Source organism: Phascolarctos cinereus, unplaced genomic scaffold (assembly GCF_003287225.1).
Source record: "Phascolarctos cinereus isolate Bilbo 61053 unplaced genomic scaffold, phaCin_HiC Scaffold_9;HRSCAF=440, whole genome shotgun sequence".
Lineage (NCBI taxonomy): Eukaryota > Metazoa > Chordata > Mammalia > Diprotodontia > Phascolarctidae > Phascolarctos > Phascolarctos cinereus.
In genome coordinates, this window is record NW_027556402.1 from 131,309,532 (window position 1) to 131,325,130 (window position 15,599).

A 15,599-nucleotide genomic window follows, 5' to 3' on the forward strand; every position below is an offset into this window, starting at 1 on the left:
TTTTTTCAAAATTCTTCTTTATTTAATTTTTAATTTCTGGAATAAAAAGAACATTTCCATAACATAGGATAATTTTTTAAAAAGGTTGCACATGAAACTGCAATCTATCGTGTACAACTTGCTGTTCCTTTTAATCATATAATAATGCTATCATGTAAATTCTTTTTTCTTTTTTTCTTCCTTCATCTCCTCCTGCTCTAGAGATGATTACCATTAGACACAAATACGTATATATATAAAACTATTTATACATCCTTCCATTTATCTGTTCTTTCTCTGGATGCAGATGCTTTCTTCCTTCATATACCCTTTGTAATTAGCTTAGGTATTTATAATAGTCTATGACACACAAAAGGTTCAGAACTCCTGAGTTACATAAATGAGAGTTACTATTAACACAGTCTATGACTTGTCAGATTACGTAATGTTAGAGCTGAAAGAGACCTCAGAATTCATTCAGTCTATCTTACAATGGAAATCACCGTAACAACATCCTTGGGAATGGCTTTCCAGACTATGTTTGAAGATAGCGATGGGGAACCCACTACCTCCTGAACCTCCTGAAGTATTCCCATATTATTTAAGGATATTTCCAATCATTAGGAAATGTTTCTTTCTGCAGACCTTAAGCCTATCTGCGTGACACTTCTTGCTGTTGCTCTTAGTTCTGTCTTTGGAGCCAAGTAGAACAAGTCTAGTTGTTCTCCCCCCCCCCCCCATTATAGCCCTTCAAATATTTGAAGATGATTATAACACTTTTCCAAGCCTTTTCTTCTTTGGGCTAAAAATCTCAAGTTCTTTTTCCTGGTCATTCTCATGTGGCATGGTATTTAGCCATTACAACATGCTTGTTGCCCTTCCCTGTATGTGCTCTGTTTTGTCAATATCTTTCATAAAATATGGTGCCCAGAATCAACCACAATACTCCTGTAATAGGGTAGACTGGACTGTGGGGGTCAGGGCATGTTATGTTTCAATTGTCCCCCTAGAATTCTTTTAAAGAGTTTGGGGATGTCCAGTCTCTGCTATTGGCTCAAGACCCCCACTATTGTGTTCCTCTAGTTTTAGGAGTTCACTGCACCCTAATTCCATTTAAGCACTTAATAGATTAGCTTTTACAAACAATTGTTCATGTGAAAGGCATTACAAAGTTAAACATATAAACACCTTTTCCCCACATGGCATTATATGCTCTCTACCCTGTTTTACACCACCTCAGTCTATGCGGAGGACAGAGGAAGAAGATTAGTTTTACAGCTTTACTGGGATCCTATGTAACATAGTTCTACCAAGTTCCAAATCCAAAGACACTCCTCCACTTTTTTTTTGTGAGGCAATTGGAGTTAAGTGACTTGCCCAGGGTCACACAGCTAGTAAGTGTCATGTGTCTGAGGCCAGATTTGAATCCAGGTCCTCCTGACTCCAAGGCCAGCACACTATCCACTGTACCACCTAGCTGGTGTGCCAAAGACCCTTTTTAAACTCAAGTCCCAGCATCCTGGCTTCTCAGGGCTTCCCTGCTGGGCTGACTGCAACATTTGGGCTGAAATCTTTACTTCAAGGTTACAAGCTCTGGAGAAAATTGAATGGGGATAGAAAGGAATATGCCTTTTTCTCAGTGATACATAGATCCTACACAAATATTGACCATGTATTAGGGCATAAAAACCTCACAATCAAATGCAGAAAAGCAGTTAAATGCTTCCTTTTCAGATCATGATGCAATAAAAATTACATGTAACAGAAGGTCATGGAAATATAGATTAAAAACTAATTGGAAACTAAATAATCAAATCCTAAAGAATGAGTGGGTCAAGCAAGAAATCATAGAAACAACATCAAAGAGAATGAAAATAATGAGACAACATACCAAAATTTATGGGATGCAGACAAAGCAGCACTTACGGGAAATTTTATATCTCTAAATACTTGAAATAGAAAAAGAGCAGATCAATGAACTGGGCATGCAACTAAAAAAACTGGAAAAAGAGCAAATTCAAAATTTCCCATTAAGCACCACATTAGAAATCCTGAAAAGCAAAAGACAGATTAATAAAATTGAAAAGAAAGAAAAGAAAGAAAACTATTGAACTAACAAATAAAACTAAGAGCTGGTTTTATTAAAAAAAACAATAAAATAGATAAACCTTTGATTAATTAAAAAAAGCAAAATTACAAATATTTAAAATAAAAAGGATAAATTCACCACCAATGAAGAGAAAACAAAAGCAATAATTAAGAGCTATTTTTCCCAACTGTATGCCAACAAACTGACAATGTCAGATTACCAAGGGCTTGAGCTTCTGGCTCCAGGCAACTTCGTTGCCTGAACCTAGAACTGAAAAGGACAAATGAAACAGACCAAAACCTCAGCTCCATTTCTTGGGGCCTCAGGGCTTAAGTGAAGTTAGTCATTCCCCTTTTTACCCTTAGGTAGCTTAGTGAATAGTATCTAATATGCCTTAGATGTGGAGGGGGGCAGGGGACTCTCCTAGTCATTAAAGACAAAGCCTGTTCTGGGTACCCAGTGGTGGGGGGAATATAAGATATCTTCTCCCAGAAATAGACCCTTGCCATTTTGTACAGAAGTGCCTCAATTTTAGGTGATTTGGCCATGCTGAACAAAGCACCATTATAGATGTAAATAAATAAAATCTATTGTTTTTCTTTGAGAAAGAAAATAAACCAGTGCATAGACAGGCAAAACCAATCCTGACACTGGCCATGTCCAAAAAATATAATTTATTTTGTACTCTGAGTCCATAACCTCTCTGTCAAGGGGAAAGTAGTATATTGCATCACTGATTCTCTGGTATAGTGGTTGGTGACTGCATTGATCAGAATTATTAAATCTTTCAAAGTTGTTTATCTCTACCATAATTTGTTTAACCATTCCCTAATTGATTGGAATCAACTTTGTTTCTAATTCTTAGTTATCATTAAAAGGGATGATATAAATTCTTTGCAGTATATTGGAACTTTTGTTACTGTTGTTGTTGTTGTAGTCTTCCTTAGGATATAAGCCCAGTAATGAAGTTTTTGCTTCAAAAGATATGGACATTTTAGTCACTTTATTTGCATAGTGCCACATTGTTTTCCAAAATCGTTACATCATTTCTCAGCTCCACCAACAATGTGTTAGTGTACCTATCTTTCTATAGCACCTCCAATGCTGACTGCTGCCATTTTTGTCATTTTTTTTTCAATTTGCAAAGTATGAGGTGAAACTTTGATGTTCTTTTTGTGAATTTCTCTTATTATTAGTGATTGGGAGCAATTTTCTTCATGTGGTTATTAATAATTTACAATTCTTTTTGAGAACTGCTTGTTCATATCCTTTGACCATTGGGGAAGTCTATTAGTTAATTGTATGTAGATATATGTGTATGTGTATATGTATATGTATATGTATATGTGTATATATATATACATATACATACATACACACATATACATATATATACATATATATATATATATATACATATATATATACATATATATATATGTATATATGGGGGGGTGCATTGCTGTGGTTTGTGTCCGACTCTTCATGACCTTGTAGACCATATTGCACCAATGCTGTCCATGGTATTTTCTTGATAAAGATACTGGAGTAGTTTGCCATTTATTTCTCCAATGGATTAAGGCAAATAGAGGTTAAATGACTTGCCCAAGGTCACATAGCTAATAAGTGTCTGAGGCCAGATCTGAACTTAGGTCCTCATGACTCTAGGCCCAGTGCTCTATCCACTAAGACACCTAGCTGTTTCTCTCTCTCTCCCTTCCCTTTCTCCATCTCTCTTTAAATATATATATCACACACATAATATATCTTGCAAAGCAAACCTTTGTAGAGAAATGTGATACAAAGCTTTTACCCCCATTCAACTCCTTCCCTTCTTATCCTAGGTGCATTAATGTTGTCTATGTGGAAGTTTTTCAGTTTCAAGTAATCAAAATTATCTATTTTATCTTTTATATTGCCTCTATCTCCTATTTGATTAAGAATATATCTCCTACCCATAACTGTGAGAGTTATACGATCTGTATTTCTTGTCATTTAAAAAAATAGTATGATCTTTCATGTTAAGGCCACATTTGAATTTAGAATGTATTGTAGAGGGTGGTATAAAGTGTTCGTCTAAACCTAATTTCTGCTAGACTGTTTTCCAGGTTTTCTAGCACCTTTTTTTAAATTAAATAGGTATTTTTCTCTAGTTAATTTATGTTGTCTATTTTATCAAACACTAGGTTATTGAATTCTGTTGTTTCTGAATCTCCTTTGTCCGATATGTTTCATTGATCTATCTATTCTTCAATCTGTACCAGATTTTGATGTACCAGGTTTTGATAACTACAGCTTTATAATATAGTTTAAAGCCTGGAAGTGCTATTCTCTCCTTGACTTTACTTCTTTTCATCATTTTCCTTGATATTCTACTTCTTTCATTTTTTTTCAAATAAATTTGGTCATTAATTTATCAAGTTCCATGAAGTATCCCTTTAGTCATTGGACTGCTATAATTTGATCTGTAAATTAATTTTGGTAGTGTTGTCATTTTAATTATACTGACATGACTAAGTTTTGAGCACTGAATATTCATCCAGCTGTTTAAGTTGTTCTTTATTTCTTTAAGGAGGACTTTGTAACTGAATCTACGCAAGTCGTTTGTGAGCTTTGGGAGGCTGATCCACAGATATTTTATGTATTTTATAGTTATTTAGAATGGCATTTACATTTATTTTATGGCTTATCATGTTCTGTTATTATTACATAGAAATGCTGTTGATTTCTGAGGATTTATTTTGTAGCCTGCAATTTTCTGAAGCTATTAATTGTCTCAGTATTTTTGTTGATTCCCCAGAGTTTTCCAAGTAAGCCATCGTATCTTCAACAAAGATAGATTTATCTCATATTTACTTCTCTTTATTCCTTTAATTTCTTTATCGCATGTTAGCTATTACTAGTATTTCTAGAATTATTCCAAATAATAGTGGAGAGAGTGAGTATCCTTTCTTCACTCCAGTATTTATTGGAAAAAGTTGTAATGTATCCTCATAGCATATGATACTTGATTTTTGGTTTTCTATAGATATTTTTTATGATATTAAAAAGTCCCCTCTATGCCTTTACCTTGTAGGGTTTTTTAGCATAGAGAATGTTGTACTTAGCCAAAGAATTTTTCTGCATCTATTGAGATGATCATGTGGTTTTGGATGTTTTAATTTTTAATCTTATTATGTTGACTGTTTTTCTAATGTTGAATCATCTTTACATCCCTGGTATAAATCCCACTTGACCATAATGAATTATTTCTTATATAAATCTCTATAGTCTGCTTGATAAGATTTTCTTTAAATTTTTTGAGTCAATGCTCTTGATAATATTGACCTATAGTTTTCTTTCTCTGTTTTATCTTTCCTTAGTTTAGATATTAGATATTCTTTCTTATAAAAGAATTCTGGTAGAGTGCTTCTATTGTATCTTTATATTTGTACCATATCTCATTATTTTATGCAGCCTTTTGATTTATATGCCCACTAGGTAATACAATACAAAGAAGGGAAGTCATTCACTTTCCTACGGTTTTAAAAATTGTTATATGAATTAAATACAGATCTAACCAATATGGAGTTAGGAAGAGGGCAAGCAACCCAGGATTGGAGACTGACCAATTATTACTATGACAAATCATTTATACTAACTATAGATGTCCTCATGGACATTTCTTGCTCCATTAAGAGTGTAATTTGTACAAATAAAACAAACATAGCCAAGATCAGAAGGAAAGCAGAAAATTGAGGGAAAATTTTATAGTTAGTTTCTCAGATAAAGATCTCATATCTTAAATATATAAAGAACACTGCAAAATCTATAAGAATGTGTCATTCCTCAGTTGATAAATATTTGAAAAATATGAACAGGTGATTTTTAAATAAAGAAATCAAAATAATTTATAGTCATATAAAATGCTCTATATCAGTATTGATTATAGAAATTCAAATTAAAACAGCCTTGATATATCATTTTACACTTATCAGATTGGCTAAAATGATTGAAGGGGAAAGTGACAATGTTGGAGGGGAGGTGAAAAAATTGGGGCACTAATTCATTGTTGGTGGAATTGTGAACTGATCCAACCATTTTGGAGAGCAATCTGGAATTATGCCCAAAGAGTTATTAAATTGTCTATACCCTTTGACCCAGCAATACTACCACTAGGTCTATTTCCAAAGATGATTAAGGAAAAAGGAAAAGAAGCTATATGTTCTAAAATGTTTATAGAAGATTTCTTCGTGATGTCAAAGAAATAGAAATTGCAGGGATGCTCATCAATTTGGCAATGTGGCATATGGTTATGATGGAATGCTACTATGCTATAAGAAATTAACTCAATGATCTTAGAAAAACATGGAAAGGCTTGCATGAAATAATGAAGAGTGAAGTAAGCAGAGCCAAGAGAACATAAATATGTATATGTATATGTATATTTCTGAGCAGTGCACACTGCCTAGCATAGTGGTTAAGCCACTTATCTTGGAGTTAGGAAAATTTGGATTTGAACTCATTAGTTATTATGAGAAGTAAGCAAGTTGCTTACCTCTCTGGGCTTCAGTTTCACCATTTGTAAAATGAAAGAGTTAGACTCAGTGGTTTTTAAGGTCCTTTTTTAGTTCTAAATCTATGATCCTATTATCACTTTGTGTTACTCATCTCTTGTCCTTAGCCATTGGGGTCCAACTTTTGGTTCTATAACATTGATTTGTTTCACACAAAGGGAAATTAAGTTGACTTGAAATAATACTTTTTCTTCTAAAGAGGAGAATACTAATTATAGTTTTAAAAAAAAGACTATTCAGGTCACCTATTAAAAACTTTTCTAGCTGGTTATGGTTGGTTTTAAGAAGGCGTCATACACTGTGGTACAATTGGTCAAAAACTGAGTCAGAATACTGATTCATTGATCTATAGTAATATATTTTGGGTGTATCCCTGTGGTTAAGAATCCAAGTTGAGGCTATTGTTTTTTCCTAAATAACCGACTCAAGGACATTTTTCATTCTAAGATGACGCCTTTTTTTTTAAACCATAGAGAAACTGCTGTCATTGACACCTGCTAGACAAGTTTCATCCTGGTTGTCCTATGCATTTTCACCCTGCCCATAAAACCTTACCTATCACTGGAAGTAGTATATTAACCTGCAAACCACTCATCAGGACAAAGACTACACAGAGAAGTCCCCTTTACCTCAATCATCACCATTATCATTGCCATCAATACCTGATGTTTAAGTAAGTGGAGATTTGCTTGTTGATACTGGAATAATGACTTTCAGACAAAAACAGAATATGTGATTGAGGGGAGTGGCTTATTGTTAATTTTCCATTTGGGGGATTAGGTATCTATAGTGTGTATTTTATGATAATTTTAGAAGTATTTAAGAAAAAATAGAAGCACATTAAGAAAGGAAGAACATTAAAATTTGACTCTGTTAGAAGGGGAAATGAGTGATATGGAGGAAACTTTTTAAAGAATTATTAGATATTTACCCACCTGGTATCTATTGTCTAGGTATGATCTTTATCTTTAAAATGAGGGAGTTAGACTAGATGGACTATGAGGTTCCTTTTAGCCCTAATTTATAATGTGATAATGATTATTGAAATCCTTTCTTTTCTTTTATATTTTCTTTGGAAAATATTAAAAAAATGAGCCAGAAATCAGAATAATCTTACTGGATTTTTAGTGTGCTGTTTGACTACACTCTAAAATAAGAATCCTTAGACCAGTAGGGCAGTGTAGCTCTCTCTGTCTCTCTGTCTTTCTCTCTCTCTCTCTCTCTCTCCCTCTCTCTCCTTCCTTCCTTCCTTCCTTCCTTCCTTCCTTCCTTCCTTCCTTCCTTCCTTCCTTCTTCTTCCTTCCTTCCTTCCTTCCTTCCTTCCTTCCTTCCTTCCTTCCTTCCTTCCTTCCTTCCTTTCCCTCCTCCCTCCCTTCCTTCCTTCCTTCCTTCCTTCCTTTCTTCTCTCCTTTCCTCCTTTCCTCCTTCTTTCTCTCCTTCTCCTCCCTCCTTTTGAAGAAAGGCAGGTGATATTATCTTCTTTTCAGCACTGCTCAGAGCACATCTGGAGAGTGATGATTTGGTGCCTTTTTTAGGAAAGACACTTGATAAGCTAAAGTGTATACAGTATGGAAGGAACCAGGATGTTGAGAGACCCAGGGACCATACTATATGAAGACCACTTAAGAGACTTTGGAATTTTCAGCTTGGAGAAGTTCTGGCATAGTGTCATGAGAGAGTTATCTTTTTTCTTGAAGAGCTATAATGCAGGCATAAGGTTAGACTTTCCTGCTTGGCCCCAGAGGGCAGAACAGGGAGACATGAGTAGAAGTTTTAGAGAAGCAGATTTAGGCTGGATATAAGGAAATACTCTCTCATAATTAGAGGATTCCAAAGTGGAGACTACTTTGGGATGTAGTGCTTTATTTTTCATTTGAAAACTCTAAAGAAGAGCTGAGTGTCTACTTGGAACACTGTACTTGGTGTCAGGAAGATCTGGATTCAACTTCTTCCTCTGACACTGACTGCATGACCATGAGCTAGTCTTTTAGCTTCTCTGAGATTCATTTACCTCATCGGTAATGTGATACCTGTAGTACCTATCTCACAAAGTTGTTGTAAAGGGTCAAATGTGATCATGTATGTAAAGTGTTTTTACAAATCTTAAATCATTATACAGAAGTTCTAGTGATTAATGCACTATTGATGTTACAGAGGGCATTCTTGTTCAAGTTCAGGTTGAGCTAGAGGGTCTCTAGGATTTCTTCTAATTCTCAGATTCTAGCATTCTGCAACATCCTATAAAACAGAGTTCATCGTAAGGTAGTGATAATTGAACCCATGGGAGCTGATGAGATCACAGAGAATAGGGATTCTTAATTTTTTTTTTTGTATCATGGACCCTTTTGACAGTCTGGTAGCACCTGTGGACTCCTTCCAAGAATAATGCTTTTTTTTCCCTAGGCAATGGGGTTAAGTGACTTGCCCAGAGTCACACAGCTAGTAAGTGTTAATGTATCTGAGGCCGGATTTGAATTCAGATCCTCCTGAATCCAGGGCCGGTGCTCTATCCACTGCACCACGTAGCTGCCCCAAGAATAATGTTTTTTGGTGCATAAGATAAAACACAGAAAATTATGAAGGAAACCAACTGTATTGAAATAGTTATCTTTCTATTTGTAATTATATCTATCTATCTATCTATCTATCTATCTATCTATCTATCTATCTATCTATCTATCTATCATCATTAATCTAAGCTATCTTTCTATACATAAAGAGTTCCTGGTACCCAAAATGTAAAGGGAGAAAAGAGCCCAGAACAGAGCTTTGTGCAATACCTGCCAGTAGGGATTAAGCTATGGGGATGAGGTTTGGATGTTGGTCTAACATATGAGAAGGGAAAAAGAATGACCAGGAAGGTTGGAAGAGAGCCAAAAGAGAACAGTATCCCAAACCCCAGTGGAAGAAAGCATATACAAAAAGAGTGGATGGACCATGTGGTCACCTGCTGCAGAGTCAAGAATCAAAAGGTCTGGGGTAGCTAAGTGAGCAGTGGGTAGAGCTCTGGCCTTGGAGTCAGGAAGATCTGAGTTCAAATCTGGCCTCAGACACTTGACACATACTAGCTGTGTAACTCTAGGCAAGTCACTTAACCCCAACTGCCTCACAAGGAAGCAAAAAAAGAAAAAAGAAAAAAAAAGAATCTTAAGGTTTGAGAAAAAGTCACAAAAGTAGTCACTCATTCTCTGGAGCAGAGAAGTGTCAGTGTCTCCTGGAAATGCTAGCTCCCTTCAAGACTAAGCTAAAATGCTACCTCCTCTAAAACCCTCTTTTAGTTCCCTTAGTTGTTAGGGTTACCTCACCCCTGAAATTGCATTACTCCTGTAAAGTCTAAATTCTTTGAGATAAAAAACTGTTCCATTTTTGTCATTGTAACTTTAGTGCCTAGCATGGTTTCTGGTATATCTTAGGTGCTAATAAATGCTTATTGATTGAATGCTAGACCTTATTCAGATAAGTTTAAATGCCGAAGTAGCAAAAAGATATCTATAAGATAGTGTCAGGCATGGAATCTGAGGATAAAATAGTGAGCCTCTGGTCCAAAGAAACATGGGGTGGGGAGAGGGAGGAAGAGGGTAGAGATAGGGGTTAGGAGGTGGTGGGGGAGAATGATTATCATTATCAATACTATTGTATTTTATTAAGCACACTATGACGAATGTCGACAACCACAGAGTCCCTATTCTTGAAGTCTCTTAGATTCTGAAATGTAATTAATTATAATTTACTTAAGCAGCTATGTATTTTAAATCGAATATAATTATTAACTAGTCACTTTTTAAAAATGACTTTTCCTGTTGAATTGATTGATTTTTGTCTATAAATCTTTGCTGAATTAAATTCAACTTAATTCTGAAATATTAACTTATATCTTCTGAAATATCTGACCCAAAGTTAACCTAACGAAGGAAGGAATGAACTGGAGATGATGCCGTTGCTGCTACTATATGAATATTACCACTATTATTCTTGGTGTTACATAATTTACAAGCATATTAGTGCTTAAAAAGTGATTCAGAACATAGCATCAACAAATTCACTCCTTATCCAAAGTTGTAAATAGAGTCTAGGGGCCTTATTCACTACAAAAGGAATTAATTAGGGCATTTAAAAAAGTGCAAAAGCCATGTGGAGATGTTATTTAAAAACATGTGTAATCATTACTTTGTGAGCCATGGCAATTCTTTCAATGTGTCTTTGGGAAGAGGGGCATACTCTTGATTGTTTCTGACAGGGAAAAAGGAATGGGAATTCCTCCAGGTAATCGTGGTTTCAGGTGGCTTTCAGAGGATAACTGTGGTATAAGCTGTCAGGCTGCATGGACTGATAGTTGTGTGGTGATCTGCACCAGAAATTAGCTCATTTGAACTAACAACCAACATTTGAACCATTATTTATTCACTGATCAGCATTTATAATGTCCTTAGGATCAGTCTCAAGGGGTTCTTGAAGGTTATCTGAGCTTCCATACATGAAAGAGTCATGTCTGACCACAGGGGTAGGGGAATGGAAAGAAACAAAGCAAAGTAATGTCATTGTACAACCCCAGAATTCCTATTTTAACTGCTTGGTGCTTTCTGGATGGAAAATGGTTGTGTTTTTTCTACAATACACATTAAGTAACCAGGACATACTGGAAAGGCAAACTACTTCAGTATCTTTGCCAAGAAAACCTCATGGATGGTATTGATGTGCTGTGGTCCATGGGATCACGAAGAGTAGGACACAACTGAACAACTGAACAGCAATCAGTACATAAAGATTTCAAGTTATTAATTACTTGGAAAATCAGGAACTAATCTGAACTGTCACCCACACAGCACACAGTCTCCAAGTGAAGAAACATTGTACTTACATAAGTATTAATAGGGCCATTCATTCTTATTGCTTAGATTGAACATTGTTTTATTGAATCCATTATCTTATCTGTGTGAGTATGTTCTCCACTGGTAGGGATCCCCATTGTTCCACACTTCCCATCTAGTGCAATTACCATGCCTCCTACAAATCTACCATAGAAAATCTGTTCAAAGCCTTTAACAGATTCTTTTGCTACTTCAGGGGCATCAGTGCAGTACTTAGATTATCTTTCTGTATTTCTTCACTTTCACTAAATGACTAGTCTACTTCTTTTTCTGGGAATGGATGTCCTTGGTATCTTTCATGCTGCTTCTCATACATGAAATGATAATATGCCACAGCTCCTTGCATCCACCACATCTCTTTCCATCACTGGTTTTTTTTTTTGGGGGGGGAAGATCCTGGTGTTCCATGGTTTAACATAACCTAGGCACTCAAACATTTGTTGAGTTGAACTGAACAGTATAGATTTCATTGAATAGGTTTAATTTTGGGTCATGATGCCATTAAGAGGCAGTGTGGTATAGAGGAGAGATGATTTTGAAGTTAGGAAGGGCTGGGGTCCAATCTACCTCTAATCCATTGTGGTTGTGTGACATTGAACAAGTCACTTCATTCTTGGTCCTCAAGGCAATTATCTAAGACCAAGTTGTATTGATAGAGGGAGTTTCCTCATCAAAAGTTCCTCATACTAATGAAATCATAGTCCTGTCCTGCCATTAGTCAATCTGTGAGGACTTATTAAGGGCTTAGCACAGTGGCATATACAAATATACTTTGACACCCCTTGTCTAGTCACACTCTGTTCAGCACATCTTTCATGACAATGCTGAACAACAAGCCACTTCTAAAATGTGTCATCAAGTCACACAGGAAAGAAACATTGCACCAATATAAGTAAGACTTTCTGCACTGCCAATGAGCTCCAAACAGAACCAGGTAAATTACAATATGCAAAGCAAAGGAACTTATTCTTGGAATTCATCATGAATTGACTATTTCTTTGAGAATCAAGAAGGCTCTTAAGAAATATTAATTAGCAAATGGTCAAAGGAGAGGAAATGAATGTGGTTTTAAGAACAGAGACTGAAGTCTTGCATAACAGCATGGAGAAAAAACATTACTGTGGGTTGTGGTAAAGACTGAAGATCCAAAAAGGATATATTTATCATAGTAGGATGATTCTTGAAAGGACAGAAAGGCCATTAATGAGGTACTCCCTTTTTAATGGTAACATCAAAGTTGGCAAACCCATCTTGCAGAGTATAGGCCTTTCTATTGTTGTATGTTTTATCCATGAAAATGGAGATGAAATTACAGATAATATGGAATTTAAAATGACAGAGTGTAGATGAAACTTTAATTAAGAATAGACTCATCTCCAGAGAAAGAACTGATACTATCTGTATACAGACAGAAGCATGCTATTTTTCACTTTCTTTCATTCATTCTTTTTTTATTTGATTCTTCTTGTACAAATTCACTAACATGGAAATGTTTTACATGCTTGCACAAGCAAACTATATCAAATTGCTCACATCTCAGAAAGGGTGGAGAGGAGGGAAGGAAGAAGGGAGGGATAAAATTTAAACTTTAGATTTTAAAACTCTAAAAACTTCAAAAATTATTTTAACATGTAATTGGTGGAAAAAATAAAATATTATATTAATTTTTAAAATGGACCCATCTACTGCATCATTTCTTTCATATGGCTCTGACCATGACATTAGGTATATCGCCATTAAAAACTGTAAAATAATCATAGACCTAAGTGTTGCAAACACTAGACTAAGCCTGGCTATAGTGATCTCTAAGGTTTTGTCTACACAGTGCCAAACAACCAAAGTTCACAATTTCCCCTACCGAATTAATTAATTTTTTTGCTAAATTTTTGTTGAATTGAATCAAGTTGATTGAAGATATTTTGATATTACATTTACATAGCTAAAGCTATTTCCACTTTAATTTTTTCTGAATGTTATCCATTTTTAATATATTTATTTTGGACTTTTAATTTTTGTCCAATTTAACACTGTTGTGACTACATTGTATGGGGCGCAATGGATAGAGTGCTGGACCTGGAGGCAGGAAGACCTGAGTTCAAATCCAGCCTCAGACACCCTTCTAGGTGTGTGCCCCTGGGCAAGTCACTTAACCCTGTCTGCTTCAGGAAACCCTCATCTGTACAATGAGCTGGAGAAAGAAATGGCAAACCACTCCAATATCTTTGCCAAAGGTCACAAAGAGTCATATATAAATGCACATTGTATATTTTGTTGGATAACCTAAATCATTATGGAATCATAAAATTTGGAGCTAGAAGAGATCTTGGAGGCTGAATCCAATCCCCTTGTTTTACAAGGCACATAATGCCTTATGTGTCAGACTCTGCATTGAGGTTAGAGAGGGGAAAAACATGGAATGTGGGATACCATTAGGTAGAGAACAGGCATATAATGGCTGAGTGACTTGCCCAGGATCACACAGATAGTGTCTGGAGCTAGATTTGAACTCAGCTCTTCCTGACTCTAAGTCCAGTGCTCTAGTTACCTAGCTAGAGAAATAAGATAGCAATAGCCTGACTCTTTATCTTATTTATCTTCTTTCTCCTTCACAGTGCAGGTAGAGCTTCCCAAAGGACGTACCTACCATTATGGATGATTGCCCTTATCACGTTTGGAATTCTGGCCATCTTGGGAGTAACCATTGGTCTCCTTGTTCATTTTTTGGCAATTGGTCAGTGTTGTTTATGTTTTCATTTTTGTCAGTTTATAACAACTCTACTTCCCTTTTTCAAATTGTTATACGCTCTTATGAGTAGTTGATTATGTCCTGAAAAAACTATTTTATGGTGTGCAATATTCATTTCACAACAATATGTTCACCTTTGAAAAACAAAAAGCCAGCATTGGCAATATTAATTGACTCAGCTACTATTTTTCTGGTTTATGTTTTAAAACACCATCATAAATAGGCTATGCAACTATGTGATTGTAGGTGGGCGTGGAAAGATGAGAGTATTTGGGAGGAATGGAGTGACTAAGATTGTGATAAGAACACTGAATAGTCAATAGTGGTCCTGTATAGTTGGTTGTAGTCAAACTTTTATATACCCTTCATCTAATATGACAGAAAATGTGATCAACCTATTTACTACACCTTAATATCTCAGATTTATTATTCCTAACTGTGGAGCTATTGAGTTGAAGGTCCCCATAGCAATGGATTATCCAGAAAATGGTTCTTCTAACAGCAGATAACCAAAATGAATACATGACAATATTCTTCAACCCTTTGCTTCAGTTTACAACTTCTTGTTAACTACTCTTGCCTTGTCTTGTTCTTATTTTTCTCTCTTGTAAATAGTTTTGTGTTTGGTGTTTGTGATAAGTAGGGCAACGTGGTAGTGCAAAGTGAGTAAGATTTGGAATCAGAGATTCACATTTGAGTCTCGCCCTGCAACTTGCACTGTCTTGGACAAATCATTTAATCCCTCATCTTCTCATGGGTAAAAGGAGCAGACTGTGCTGGATATCCTTGAATGTCTCTTTTAGCTCTAAATCTATGATCTCCTGATGACAGAATAATCACTCTCCTAACTTACCCACAGGCCTGGTGCTTGGTAGCATCTTGAGAAGATGGAGTTTGTCTTTGATATTTACCTCACTTTTCCTTTTAGCACTTTTTCCTTCCCTTTAATGTCCTTCAGCTCTCTAGGCGCAGAAGCCCACTATTCTCTACTAATGGTATCCCACATTCCATATTTTTCCTCTCTCTAATCATCAGTGCAGAGTCTGACACATAACAGGCACTTAATAAATACTTGTTCACTTCCTCTAATCAAAATTTACCTACCCTTTCTGTCTTTCTGCTTTTCAACTAAAGTAAAGCTGAAAAGCAAAGCCTTTAAGATGTTAGCAGATGTTAATGGTTGAAAAGGTTACTCAGACAAGTAATCTATTTCCATAGCAATAGAACATTCTAGAGATACATCTTAACCTAAAGAGAGGACTCCAATAATCTTTCCCGAAAACAAAGAACATTATGGGATTTGTTGTTCTGTGAAGTTTGGATTCAGTCAAAGGGCCGCACTTGAGCACCTAGAGGACCAC